General features: G+C 46.4%; 1 long non-coding RNA gene across 1 annotated transcript in view; it reads right to left on the reverse strand.

Annotated features, from left to right (window-relative positions):
- Positions 1-14,092, reverse strand: part of LOC116082321 — a 41,620-nt gene extending 27,528 nt beyond the window's left edge. The window contains exons 1-2 of the long non-coding RNA XR_004115248.1: positions 13,954-14,092; positions 5,919-6,199 (exon numbers count right to left, since the gene is read on the reverse strand). This is a non-coding gene — a long non-coding RNA (uncharacterized LOC116082321). The remainder of the gene's footprint in view (positions 1-5,918; positions 6,200-13,953) is intronic.
- Positions 14,093-14,660: the final 568 nt, after the last annotated feature.

Consider the following 14,660-nt stretch of genomic DNA (forward strand, 5'->3'; position numbering starts at 1 on the left):
TTGTTTGTTTGTTTGGTTTTGTTTTGTTTTGTTTTGTTTTGGCTTTTTGAGAGAGGATTTCTCTGTGTAGCCCTGGTTGTTCTGGAATTCACTGTGTAGACCAGGCTGGCCTCAAACTCAGAAATCTGCCTGCCTATGCCTTGCAGTGCTGGGATTAAAGGCATGAGCCACCATGCCCAGCTGCTCCTATTTTCTTAAGTGTGAGACATGTACTGTGATAATAAGGAATACTGACATTAGGGGAAGTTACATGGTGAGCATAGGGAGTGCTCTCTCTCTCTCTCTCTCTCTCTCTCTTTCTCTCTCTCTCTCTTTCTCTCTCCCTCCCTCTTACCTCCTTCTCTCTTTTCTGGTTTTTGGAAGCAGGTTTCATGTAGCCTGGGACAACCTCAAACTCATTATGTAGCCACTATATATGACCTCCAACTCCTGATTCTCTTGCCTCTACCTCCCAAGTGCTAGGATCACAGGTTTGCATTACCACTCTGGGTTTTTGAGGGTGCTTTCTATACTGTCTATCCTTGTAATGTTTTGCTTACTTTTATGTGGTGTGGTATGCATAGTATGCATCTATGTTTATGCCCCAGCACATACATAAGTGTCGGGAGGTGTGCAAAGGCCAGAGGCTGACACTGAGAATCTTCTCAATGGCTTTCTGTCTTATTATTTTGTTTGTTTGTTTTGTTTTGTTGAGGCAGGATCTCACTACGTAGCCCTGGCTGGCTGTGTAAACCCAGCTGACCGCAAGCTCTCAGAGATCCATCTGTTCTGGCAGTGTGAGGGTTAAAGGTGTCCACCACCCCACCCTGGCCTTCCATCTTTGAGACAAGGTATCACACGGATCCTGCAACTCACCAACTCAGCCATACTGGCTGCCCAGTGAGTCCTAGGAATAATCTTCCTGTCCCCTACCTGCACAGCTCTGGGATTATAGGTGTGCCATGCACCTTTTACATGGCTGTAGGTGTGCCATGCACCTTTTACATGGCTGTAGGTGTGCCATGCACCTTTTACATGGCTGTAGGTGTGCCATGCACCTTTTACATGGGTAATGAATTTTCTTCCTTATGCTGTGCACCAAGCACATTACTGACTGAGCCATCTCATCTGTCATCTTAGCACTGAGAGACGGAGTTAGTAGGTTCAGAAGTTCAAACTCAGCTACATAGTGGGTTTGAAGCCAGCCTGCCTGATATGAGACCTTTTCTCAAACAACAACAGTAATAAAAAACAAACAAACAAAAACACCCAGTAGCTTTTTTCTGGAAAAAGCTCTCTCACAGTTCAGCGTGAAGTCTGGAGGTATAACTGTGGTAGAGTGGGTCTTTAATATGCAGGGGGTCCTGGGTTTATCCCTAACACACAAACACAAGCCTACTGTGATCCTTTGGGCACATAACCCAGGCTAGACCAAGCAGTTTCCTCCTGAGAACTTTCTACCCAAAAAGAGGGTAGGAGAGGGAAATCAGCCATAAGGGAAGAGGCCTTTCAGTCTGCATGAGGAGTTGCTTAGCCTGGGAGCACAGGGTCTCAACAGCCCCTCTCACAGCACCAAGGAAGGAACTCTCACAGGTGATGATGTCAGCAGGAGGGTGGCCTGGAGTGGGAAGGTCGTGGGAGTTGCTGGACCTATGACTAGGAACTAAAGTCTCAGGATTCTCCTCCCCTGACCTCCAAAGGCTCAGCTGACAGATGTACCCTTGACTCCAGGAGACTGCCCTTCACCTACAGTCAACTATAGTCAAATAGCTCCCCTTTGCCTTTAAACTAGTTTAAGTTGTGTTCCTGTCCCTTCCTAATCAAAGGAACACACAGTCCATTTGTCAAAGTCACTGTGGAATTCACTGTATGCAAAGGTTGATCTGACCTCTAACCTTGTGAGTGTGAGGTTTGGAGGTAAGCTCCCTCTACAAGGCAATTCGGGCCGCGGCTGTAGATGACAAATTCAAGAGCATGAGGCTCACTCCTGCCTTTAGCATTGACTGGCTGAGAGATCTCTGGGAAGCTTTCGATTGCTTGGGTCTTAACTTCTCATCTAAACCATCTCATCTGTAAAATATCTGTGTACATTAGATGGGGTTATACATTTTCCATATGTGTTATACATTTTCCACATGCATATACATGTTTTTGCCTGTATGTGTGTGCATGTGAGTGCATGTGTAGATGTGTACACTTGCATGTGGGGATCATAAGTTGTTGTAGAAAATCATCTTGGGTTTATCTTCTACCTACTCACTGAGGCAGAGTTCCTCCATCAAATCCACCGCTAGTCAATATGGCTCATCTCACTAGCCAGCTTGTTCTGGGGAGTCCTCTGTCCTCACTTTCTGGAATGATGGGTGGGCCCCTCATGTTTGCTGAGCAGTCTCCCCAGCTGGATGAAATCCTACATTTAAAGTCACAGGATCGTATCTGGCATACAACACTGATGGAATAAAGAGAGTCCTCGTGCTCTCCCTCTTCTGTCTCCGATGTGTCCCAAGGCATCCTCAGCTGTGGGAGTCTATACTAGTTCATTCAACCCAAACCTTACGATTTGTCTTCTTCCTTTTTTTTTTTTTTAAGATTGCTCAGTAAATCCTTCATTTTGACAGCTCACCTCCTCTAGCTTCGGCTAATCTGTGGTTTGTTTTCTTCTTCCTGGAGATTCCATCCTGACCGTTACTCTTCGTGGATTTTTTTTTTTTAAAAAAAACAATACTTTCTCTTTACACCCCCACATGCTTGCCTTTCTCCCTTATGAAATGCTCCTCATTCTGCCCCAACACGGGAACTTTCCTACTACACGAAGCAATGCGCTATGCGTGTTTATTTTCTTTGGAATCTTCTCTCCTTTATAGACGAAGGTTATTTATCAGCTGAGGACAAAACCCTTCCCGGTTGGGTCAGGGCATGCTGCAAACTGCCCTGTAATTGCAAGTCCCTGTAATAATGCTTTTTTTGGCTAGGACACAAACCACACTCAAGAAGGTCTTCCTGAGTGCTGAAGGTCAAGCAACTGGAACTCTCTCAAGCTTTTAGAGGAGTAGAAGTCTGGAAACTAAGCCGCTTCTCCAGGTGCAGTGGTCAGAGGCTGGTGAGTGTTCCTGCTAGTCTTAACTCTGCTACGCTCCTCAGCCTCAGTTTCGTTATCTGCAGCATGGGTTTATAGTAGAACTGCCTTGGTTTTTTTGTGGGGAATTTTTGTTTTAGCATGTATTTACTGTGTGTGTTCATGTTTGTGTACATACTCATGATTGTGTGTGTGTGTATGTGGCTAACTCGGAGGAGTCAGTCCCCTCCATCCATCCAGGAATGGACCTCAGGTTGTTAGGTTTGGCAACAGGTACCTTTATCCAGGGAGCCACTTCATCATCCTCCATCGTGTGAAAATTAAAAATTCAACAACTTGGGGTTGAAGAGATGGCTCAGTGGTTAAGAACACTGGCTGCTCTTTCAAAGGACCAAGGTTCAATTCCCAGCTTCCATATGGCAGATCACACCTGCCTGAACTCCAGTTCCAGGAAATCCAGTACCTTCATACAGACACGTATGCAGGCAAAATACCAATGCACACCAAATAAAAATAAGCATTGAAAATTAAAAAAAAAAAAAAGAAAGGAAGAAAGAAAAGAAAAAACTTTGCAAACTGGGCATGGTGGCACATGCCTATGACTCTAGCAATAAGGAGCTAGGGACAAGATAAGGAGTTAAGGTTAGCCTTAGCTACGGATGGAATTTGTAGCCTGCACTACATGAAAACGTGTGTCAAAACAAACCACAAAACAAACAAGGAGCAGCTTGGTAGTTGTGAAGTATTGTGTAAACGGGAGTTGCTACTGCACCAGTTTCTTGAGACTCTGGCGGCAAATACAGGAGATGGTTGTCTCACTTGCTTTGCACAGCACCTGTGCAGTCCCACTAATGCAAAGGACTTTGCTAAAGAGCTACACAAAGGAGCATCTTTTAAAAGGACAGACAAAGTTGGGGCATGGTTGCACATGCCTTTAATCCCAGCACTGGGGAGTCAGAGATAGGCAGGCCAGCCTGGTCTAATTATGATGAGTTCCAGGCCAGCCAGGGCTATATAGTGAGGCCTTATCTTCAAAAAGAAAAAAGTGAGGGGGGAGGGTGTGAAACCAGGTGGCAGAGGTGTAGGCCTTTTATCCCAGCACTTGGGAGGCGGAGGCAGTTGGATCCCTGTGAGTTCAAGGCCCACCTGGTCTACAGAGTGAGTTCCAGGATAGCCAGGGTTACACAGAGAAACATTGTTTTGAAAAAATAATAATGGGGGTGGGAGGGCAGACAAGTAAAGTCATTCATTCATGGCCATGATCCTTCTTTAAAGTTCCAAAGAAAAGACACATGTAAGACCCTCACTAAGGGGAAGTTTCAGAATTAAATTAAAATGACCCAAATGGCCTTGGACGCCACCTGTACTTCCATCGCTGCATGGATCATTGTCCCCACCTAGCCAGCTTTTAGTAGGGCCATGGAGCCTGGCCTGTCAGCCCTACGCACTTGCTATAGAGGTTTCCTTGACTGCGAAACGGGGCTGCCTAAGTCCATAGCACATGTCTCAACAGAGCGTGGAGGAATACAAAGAGGTGAGTAACATTTCCCTGGGAGGGGAGATGTCACAAGGAAGCTAATTTTAGAGCTAGTACTGAAGGCAGTCGAGATGTTGCCAGAAGGCAATGGGTGCTGAGGAACCCCGCTCTCTGTACCCCAGACTGGGAACAGCCTGTGCCTTTGACAAAGGCATGAATGAGCTTGCTGTGTTCAGCAAAAGGCACAAAGAGATCCTGGCTGGAGTGAGGGCTGCACGGGTGGGAGGGGCCTGGCAAGCTAGCACTGAAAGCAAAAGAGGAGGCCGGGGTTCCTGCCTCGGGGGACCCTGGTTCTTCCCTAGCTCCCTACAGCTTTGAAGAGGCATTTCTGGGCTGTCACAGAGGGATGAGGCTGTAAGGTGCTCTGCAGCCCATGTTGGTGCGAGTTAAGCAACTCCCAAGTCACACTCAAAGCCAGACATGGTGGCTGGTATCAGGACTACGGCACTTGGGAGGCTGAGGCGGGGAGATCGCCAGTCTGGGGTCACCGAGACTTACAGGCTTGAGAGGCTTTTGCTGTCCCTCAGTGTTAACAGCCCAGTGCGTTAAGAATTGGTTTAGATCGGTATTTACAGCTGCCTTTCAATTTTCTTGTACTATGTGCACTAGTGATACATTGGAGCCAGCTATTCAGCTTCCCCGGGCCTCAGTTTCCACAGTTTCAAGAGAATTAGATTGAACATAGGCTCTTAATGTCTCCAAACCAAGGCTCCTTCCCAGGAAACCTATCTCAGTAGCCAAACGAAAAACCCACGCATCGTTCTTAGTTGCCCCTGGCTAACACGCATAGAACCCCGTCAATCCTCCCAGAATACACCTTTCTCCCTCACTTCCGCTTCCGTGGGCATCACCTCCTCTGCTTCTCTTTTGGCTACCGTGCTGGTCTGGTGACTCTTGTTGTGGCTCCTGTCACTCAAACCATGCATGAATTGGGCAGAACAATTACTTCTTAAATCTCACATCACGCCCCCAGCTGAAGACCCGCAGTATTCTAGTTGCCGGCGGTGAGCTTCAAAATCATTATCACAGCTTGCAAGTCTCTGCTGGAGCATCTCTTAACTTCCATGCCCCATCAGCACCTGCCACACACCCTCATCTCTCTCTGTCCTGGCCCTAGAACACGATGCAATGCCGAGCTCCGCTGTGCCCTTTGCATTCCTTCTGCCTTAGATTTCATACGTCTGGGACTTTCTTGACTGAAACCCCACTCCTTAGATCGCCTTGCCTGCCCTCCTAGCCTGGGGTAGCTTCCTACGACATTATTTTCTATCACAATGCTCCTTTCTTTAGGGATTGAGCACAGCTCCTTGTTGTTTATTTACTTACACGCTGGCTCTCTAGGGAACAATCTTGAAATGAGGAGACAAGTACACGAGGCAATACTTCCAAAGCGCAACTCGCATGTGCAGGTCCAGAACGTGGAAAAGAGTTAGGCGAGTTTCAAGTGCAGCCCAGACTTTGCTGCAGCCCACGGAGAAGCCATGCTGTTTAAACTCTGCCTCTGGGTTTATTCCAAATCAGATGGACTCACTGACCGAGGAACCCAGTTAGGGTGGGATCAACTCCCAAGCATTTCCAGCTTCCTCCAGCTGTCCAAGAACAGGCTTCTGGAAAGTTCCATGTGAGGAAATGCAGCTCAACAGCACAAATAGCAAAGCTAAGATAGTACCAGTCACTTTCTTCTTTATTTTTTTCACCCAATTTTTGAAATTAGATGCTTAATCCCCTTAGTATTGCTTGTATGTGTATAATTTCAGGGCTGACCGATGGGTATTGGATAGCCAGTTAGGGGCTCATCTCTCTCATTCTTCCAGAATTCCTTAGTTGCCTGTAGTTCTTCGTTTAGGGGCGAGGTCCCATGAGATCGTCCCCTTCCATGTTAGCACTGAAGGAACAAGGCTCCCTTTCAGACCTTGGATTAGTCACAAACCACACCCAAACAAACACCTGTTTTCACACATCTTTTATAAAGCTGGGAAGAAAAGTTAAAGTAGGTGCTTTCTGACTCAGGCAGAAAAACATAAACAAATGACCTTGCAGGTGTAATTTTTAAGAAGGGAAAAAGAAGCCCGGCAGTGGTTGTGCATGCCTTTAATCCTATCACTCAAGAGGGAGAAACCGGCAGTTTTCAGTGAGTTCAAGGCCAGCCAGCCTGGTCTACAAAGTGAGTTCCAGGACAAGAGCTAAAACACAGAAACCCCATCTTCAAATACAGAAGGAAGAAGAGGAAGGAGAGGGGGAGGAGGAGGAGGTAGAGGAGAAGGAGGAAGAGAAAAAGGGGACGTCTGTGTTAGAATGGGCTAGGATGTGCTAGTATTTGCCCCAGAGGAACAGAAGGCAAGGAATAAGAGACAAAGACAGGAAATAAAGGATGAGGGAGAAGGGGAAGGGAACAAGGGAGAGAGGGAGGGGTATTTGTCCTGGAGGGGACAAAGGACCTCCTCTGGATAGAGAGGAGACAGGTGTGTCACATAGGAAAATGGCAGTTCATAAATGTGCAAAGGGAGCCCCAGGTTAGGATGAGGTGTTTAATTTTGATTGGGCAAGTTAATTAGGTGAGCCAAAGGGGGCTTTTGATTGCTGGACTTCAATACTTTGATAGCTGGACCTTGGTAGTCAGCCTCAGGAGGAGGCATTGGTCAAATAAGGGAAAAGACCTTGGCGGCTAGCTTTAGGAATGTAATCCAGCAGTTTGTAGGAAGGCAAAGGGAATCGGGGAGAAAGGCAAGGCCTGCCAGAGCCATGTTTGCCATGCTGGGGCTGGCTAGTGCCCTGTCAAGCATGTCTGTTTGGCTAGAACCCCTGCTTATCCCTGCACAAGCCAGGAAACCCCGCCCACACAGAGAAAACTCCAGGCTAACAGGTCATCACTCCTCATCTCCGTTTCCGAAAACCCTCCCAAGAGTGCCGGCCCAGGCACTCAGTTTTTGACCGTGTATGGACACAATCCCAGCTCCTAGCTGGCACTTCATCATGCCTCGCCTAAACTCTATAAAACCCCCTTGATTCAGCCTGCATGTGTGACTTCACTGACTTCCACCTGTGAGATCAGTGAACCCACCCGACAGCTGTCTCCCGAAGAACCTGCCTTTATCTACTTTTAATCTGGTCTAACCTGGCCTGTATCTGCATCACCAAGAGAGAGAAAATGCCTATCGCTGTTTACTGGTGTTAGGTGTCTTCTTCTATCACTTTCCTATTCTTGCTTTAGGTTGGAGGTCTCTCCCTGAACCCAGAGCTCCTGCTTGCTGGCTAGGCTAGGAGCCAGCAAGCCCAGTCGTCTTCCTGCTCCCCACCCTTGGAGCTGGGGTTACAGGCATCCAAGGGATGTCTGCCTTGTTATGTGAGGGACAGAACCTGGACTCCAGTTCTCATGATTTGGCAGCAAGCACTCTTAACTGCTGAGCCATCTCTCTAGTCCCACAATTCTCCTTATTATATGATAATACCCTGTCTCGAAACAACAGCAAGATAACCCTTTGGGGATGCTGGTGTGTAGATCAGCAACACAGAACAGGCTTAGGATGTACAAGGTCCCTGTCAGTCTCCAGCACCAAACTGTAAAAGAAGCCTCTTGGTCAGCAGAAGTGATGAGCTCCCAGAGCATCCGCAGCTCCATCAGCAGCTCTGCACAACCCTCTGTGTCCTGAGCTTGACCTGTGCTTCTCTTCTAGGGGACAATTCTCGAGTTATATCCTTTTGAATAAATGAATAGTGTCAGTAAATTGTCTTCCCAAACTGCATGAGGAAAAGATCTCTTCCTTTTTGGGTGTTTGGGGGTGGGGGATGAAACAGGGTGCTCCCTGTATATCCACATTCTGGAAATTTGGAACTTGCTCTGTAGACCAGGATAGTCTCAGATTTGGAGATCTACTGAGATTAAAGGCATATGCCACCCTGCCTAGCTCTCTCCACTACTGTTATTAAGTGAGACCCTAATTCCTCTAGCTTCCAGCTCCTGGCTGACTTACATATTGCTGACTTTGGAGGTCACACAGCTGAGAGCAATGCGTGTTCACTTTCCCACCGACTTTGCAGCAGGTAGCACCTCTGCTGTGTAGGTTATGCTAACAACAGCTCTGCTTATTCCATTGCACTTAGAGACTTCTCCGGCTAGTTTTCAGACTTCCAATGGGCTAGTAGAAAGGAATGAACATGTTTGGCATCTCTGGTTCACACCACGCCTCTCTCCTTTGTTGCCTTAACCTGTGGGGTAGCTCCTACTTAGCTCTTCAGGTAGGCATGTTGGACATGTCAAAAAATGTTCTGTCAGAACTACAACACAGGTTAGTTTGACCTAAACATGCCTAGACTCACTCCTCCCCGACCAAGGCTAAAGATATCATCATTTGGGACTGGAGAGATGGCTCAGCAGTTAAGATCACTGTCTGTTCCTCCAGAGGATTGGGGTTCAATTTCCAGCACCTGTATGCTGGATCACAATCATCTGTGACTACAGTCTCAGGGGACCTGACATCCCACCAAGGACACACATGGTACACAGACATACACGCAGAAGAAACACCCACACACATGGAAAAAAAAAAAAAAAACTTCTTAAAAAGATATCACCAGCCAAAGTGCATGGAAACTTCTGATCACAGGAGTGAAAGAACACCCCACTCTGGAAGATCTCCACATAGTCTCAGAAAAGACGAGAACATTCTGCCTGATTATTATTGCTTATTATTGCTGTCTCTGTATCTCATTATTCCTATGCTACATCTAATAACCGCCTCCCCCATCCATTTTGGGGTTGAGAAGCTGATTCATGAGAGAAGCCCTCACTTCTCCAACCGTTGGTCACTGAAGTGAGCTTTTCTTTAGCCCCAAGACTGATTTTGCGTTTTGTTTTTTGTTTTTTGTTTTTTTTCTGAAGGATAAACTTCCAGACTTGAATCCTGTAATCATTTGTCTTAGTTACTTTTTTATTGCAGTGCTAAAACACTGGGCCCAAAACAGCTTACATAAGAAAGAGTTTACTGGGGCTTACAGTTCTAGAGGGTGAGGCCATGGGTATCAAGGCAGGCAGCATGGCAGCAGGCAGGCAGTATGGAGCTGAAGCAGTAGCTGAGAGCTCACCCTGATCTTCTGCCTCAAGGAGGTGATGGTAGAAAGGTGTGAGCTTTTGAAAACTCAGAGCCTGCCCCCAGTGGCACACCCCCTCCAATAAGGCCACTCTTAAAATATTAAGAGTAATATTTTCCAAATATTTTCACCCAATGGGATCAAAAGTACTTAACTATATGAGCCTGTGGGGCCATTCTCATTCAAACCACCACATTCCGCTCTGTGGCCCCCCCATAGGCTTGTAGCTGTATCATAATGCAAAATGCATTTGGTCTAACTTCAAAATTTCCCATAGTCTCAATATCGTTCCAAGGTCCAAAGTCTCTGCTGGGATGCAAGGGAATATCTTAATTGTAATCCCCTTGTAAAATAAAAAACCAAATGACATACTTCTAACATACCGTGACACAAATAAACTTTAGCATTCCTAAAGGGAGGGAAGGAGGCACAGTGAGGACATACTCCAGCAAAGCAAGGCTGGAACCAAGCAGGGCAAGTCTCAGATCCTGTCTGATGTCAAAGGGCTCATGCTCTGCTCTTCCAGCTTTGCTGACTACGACAATGCTTCTCTTTCTTGGACTGGTTCCAATCCCTGTAGCTCTCCTTGTCAGATATCCCGTGGCTCTGGTACCTCCAGCACCCTGGGGTCTCCAGCTCAGTCTAGGCTTCACCTTCACAGCTTCGTGCAATGGCCTCGCTGGGTCTTCACACAGGACACTCCTCCATATACCTCATCCCAGCAACTGGTCTCAACCTGGGAGGGAGATTCCACAGCCTCTTAAAGCCAGAAGGGGCTGAGGCTGCAAGTTAGGCTGCTGCATGGGATGCGCCCTGGCTCTCTCTGGGAATTAATTTGCATAAGATTTGATTTCTTAATGATTTTTAAAACCAGAAAAAAACCATTGGCCTTTTACTTTCACAAGCTAGCAGGGTAAGCTCTTTCCCCGAGGCTCCACTCTCAGCGCTCCATGTATTTCCTGAGACTCCACTCTCAGTGCTCCATGTATTTCCTGAGACTCCACTCTCAGTGCTCCATGTATTTCCTGAGGCTCCACTCTCAGCGCTCCATGTATTTCCTGAGACTCCACTCTCAGTGCTCCATGTATTTCCTGAGGCTCCACTCTCTGTGCTCCATGTGTTTCCCTGAGGCCCCACTCTCTGAGCTCCATGTATTTCCTGAGGCCCCACTCTCTGTGCTCCATGTGTTTCCCTGAGGCCCCATTCTCTGAGCTCCATGTCTCCTCCTTTCTTTCACCACAAACCTGGGATCAAACATCACATTTCTTGGTGTTCTTTTTATCCTCAAATTGTACGTGTTCACTGCCATTGTGGAGTTGCATAACTGAGAGCTCTAATCAATGTTTGGCTGTCTTGAAATCTCCTGTGCCAACAAAATTAGTCCAAAGCTCTTCAATTTTATCTCAGGCAAGTTTTTAGAAAGAGGGAATAAAGCAGCCACTTTCTTTGCTAAAACAGAGTGGTGTCTAGTCCAGTTGCTAACTGGTTCCCCTCTGAGATCTCTTGAGCTGGGCCTCTATAGTCCATGTTATTCTCTCAGATATTATCTTCTAAGCCCCTATCAGGATGGGCTGTTTGGCCCTGTTCATTACATTCAACTGCTTTCCTAGCCCATAGTCCTAAAGTTTTCCATGCTTTTCCAAAAACACTACAGTCGGGCTTGTCAGAGCAATACCTGACTCTGGGTACCAACTTCTGTCTTAGTTACTTTTCTATTGCTAAGTTACCATGACCAAAGCAATTTATAGAAGAAAGAGCTTATTAGGAGCTTACAATTCCCACAGATTATTCAAATATATGAACCATAGGAGTAATTTCCATTCAACCACACCATAGCATCAAATTTGAGGAGGGGAGGTCACAGGATCCCTTAACTGAGAGCTTGCTGAAGTACAAGTTGCCCAGAATTTCAACCCAGAAGTACTCAGGTTGTTTCTAGGATTACTTGATCACTTTCTGTATGCCACATATTACAGTAGGATACTCATTCAAACATTTGGAAAACACATTGATTACCAGTTGTGTGGCAGGTACTATGCAAATTAAATTATCATGCTCAGTGTCCAAATATACTTTGAGTGCATCACAAGAACAAGAAGCAGTGGTGATGCCGGGCAGTGGTGGTGCACGCCTTTAATACCAGCACTTGGGAGGCAGAGGCAGGAGGATTTCTGAATTCGAGGCCAGCCTGGTCTACAGAATGAGTTCCAGGAGAGCTGAGGCTACACAGAGAAACCCTGTCTCAAAAAACCAAAAAAAAAAAAAGCAGTGGTGAATTTTGGTCACCAGGGTTAATGTTCGAGTTATTGATTATAAAACTGGGCATTGATGTGCATGCCTGGGATCCTAGCACATGAGAGCAGAGCCAGGGGCACCAGAAGTTCAAGGTCATCTTTGCCTACATAGAAGTTCTAGCTCTTGCCTCAAAAAATGCAAAGTAGAGGCATCAACCCAGGAATCCCCTCAGACACAGGCAAACTCATACATTAGTCATATTGCAAGGAAGAGAACCTGTCAGTCGGGCTGTATAGGAAGCAGCTCTGAGATGGAGGTTAGCTCGTAGTAGGTGTTTAAGTGCTCCTAGAGGCTGGAGACATTGCTCAGTGGCTAAGAATACTGGCTGCTCTTCCACAGGATCCAGGTATGATTCCCAGCACCCACATGGTGGTTCACAACCATCTGTAACTTCAGTGCCAGGAGATCCAAAACACTTTCCTGGCTTCCAGGGACACTGCATGCATGTGCTACAGACATACATGCAAACAAAACATCCATACATATAAAATAAAATTAAACTAAGAAAAATAAAAATAAAAAGAAGTGCTCTTGAGATTGCCATTAAAGATGAGAAGAGTCGACTGAAGCGAGTAGGGCCACTGGAGTGAGCGGAGTCTACTGGAGTGAGCAGAGGTCCTAAAAGTCAATACTCAACAACCAGATGAAGGCTCACAACCATCTGTACAGCTACAGTGTGTACTCATATATATAAAATAAATTTTTTAAAAAAGATGATGAGAAAAGTAAGCCAGGCATGGTGGTGCATACCCTCCCTCCCACACTCGAGGGGCAGAGTTCTTCCTGCTGGAGACATCCTCATCTACATACAGAGTTTCAGTCCAGACAGAGGGTCATAGTGAGACTTTATCTCAAAAGAAGAATGAGGAAGAGGACAACAAGAAGAAAAAGAAATTGACCGGGATGCTGCATGCCAATCATCTGAAGGACCAGGGGCTCTGAGGGAAAAAAGCTACAAGCCTAACACCAGCCTGGACTACATAGTGGGTTCCAGCCCTGCCTAGGCTACATAACGAGAATTCATCTCAAAACCCAAACCAAACAAAGAAGCATGAGAAAGAGAGAGGGATGAAGTGGGGGAAGGAGAGGTGGAGTGGGCATTACAGGCGAGGAGATACCACGTGATGGATGTCCTGGCATGAGCCTCAGCTAAACCATGGAAGGCTCTGGGGCTAGCAGTGTTCAAGTTGCCTTGAGTTTGGTGTTCCCAGACTTGGCAAATAAAAGCAGTCCGACTTGAACTTTATGTAAACAATGAGTAATTTTTAGCATGTGCCCTATGCTTTACAGCAACTTATATATTATCGTTTAATCTGAAACGCAAATGAACTAAGCACCACATGAGAAGTCTTCTCACAGCATGTGGGGGCCATGTTGGCCAGCGTCCGAATTCAGACTTCTCCAGTAGCTAGGCTTGACCTTAGGGGAGCACATTCTTTTCCACAGAGGTAATTCTCATGCGGTCTGCCAGCCTGCCAGCCCACTCAGCCACTGAAGAGACAAGTCCTTTGGGTTTTGACGGGGAACGAGGAGCATCCGCCGGGGTATCTGCTATAGAAAGTGGCTCCTGATAAGGTGCCAGCTGCTGTGCACTTGAAGAGTGTCGCACTGCTTAGAATTAGTGAGTGGGTCGGAGCATCAGTGCCAAATCCACTAGGAGAGCCAAGGAGCAGGGAAAACGTGCCAAGGTTACTGCGCAGCCGCAATCTGGTTGAGTTGCAGCTGTAGGTACCAAGACCATTTCACTGGTTCACTCTCAACTTGCAACCACCATTTTGAGTTACCTTGGTTTTTTTTGTTTTTGTTTTTGTTTTTGTTTTTGTTTTTCAGAGCTGAGAACCGAACCCAGGGCCTTGCACTTGCTAGGCGAGTGCTCTACCACTGAGCTAAATCCCCAACCCCAACCACCATATTGAGTAATGTACCTCTACTGTGACCAAGTCCTAGTATGATCAGGCTGGTTGGGATCACTGTATACCTTCAAGCTCTGTGTGGCAAGAGATGTCCTGCTTCTTGCTTAGTCTCTCGCACAGTTCTTTTTTTTTTTCCCTGAAAGGATTAAAAGTCTACCTTAGGGCCTGGCCTGAGAGATGACATCAGGAGCCAGTGGTGTCTCTGAGAACATGTCTGAAGCATATCCCAAAATAGTCATCTTTGACTGACTCCAAGATATGTAATCAAGAAGCCAAGCTGACACTGTAGCTCAGTTAGTAGACTGCTTGCTGAGCCTGAATGAAACCCTGGGTTTGATTCCCTATACCACATTTAAAAAGCAGCCATGATAGCACATGCCTGGAATCCCAACAGAGGAAGGTGGGAATTCAAGGTCATCCTCTGCACCAAACCACAAAAATTCTAGGCTATCCTGGGCTACGTAAGATTTGTGTCAAAAAAGAAAAAAGAAAGAAAGAAAGGAGGGAGAGAGAAGGAGAGGGGATGGGGGGAAGTACACAGAAGCCAGCAGTGAGGTCTATACAGCTATAACCCAGTAATTGGAAGGTGGAGGACAGAAGAAGATCAAGGTCCTCATAGCTGACTTTGAGGCCAGCTTGGGCCACATATGATCCTGTCTTGGAAAAAGCAGAATGTTACTGTATCCTTTTAATGTTTGGTTGACGCTGTTGATGGTATTGATGCTGTTACTGTATCCTTTTAATGTTTGGTTGATGCTGTTGATGGTATTGA

The sequence above is a fragment of the Mastomys coucha genome, unplaced genomic scaffold, assembly GCF_008632895.1.
Source record: "Mastomys coucha isolate ucsf_1 unplaced genomic scaffold, UCSF_Mcou_1 pScaffold7, whole genome shotgun sequence".
Taxonomy (NCBI): domain Eukaryota; kingdom Metazoa; phylum Chordata; class Mammalia; order Rodentia; family Muridae; genus Mastomys; species Mastomys coucha.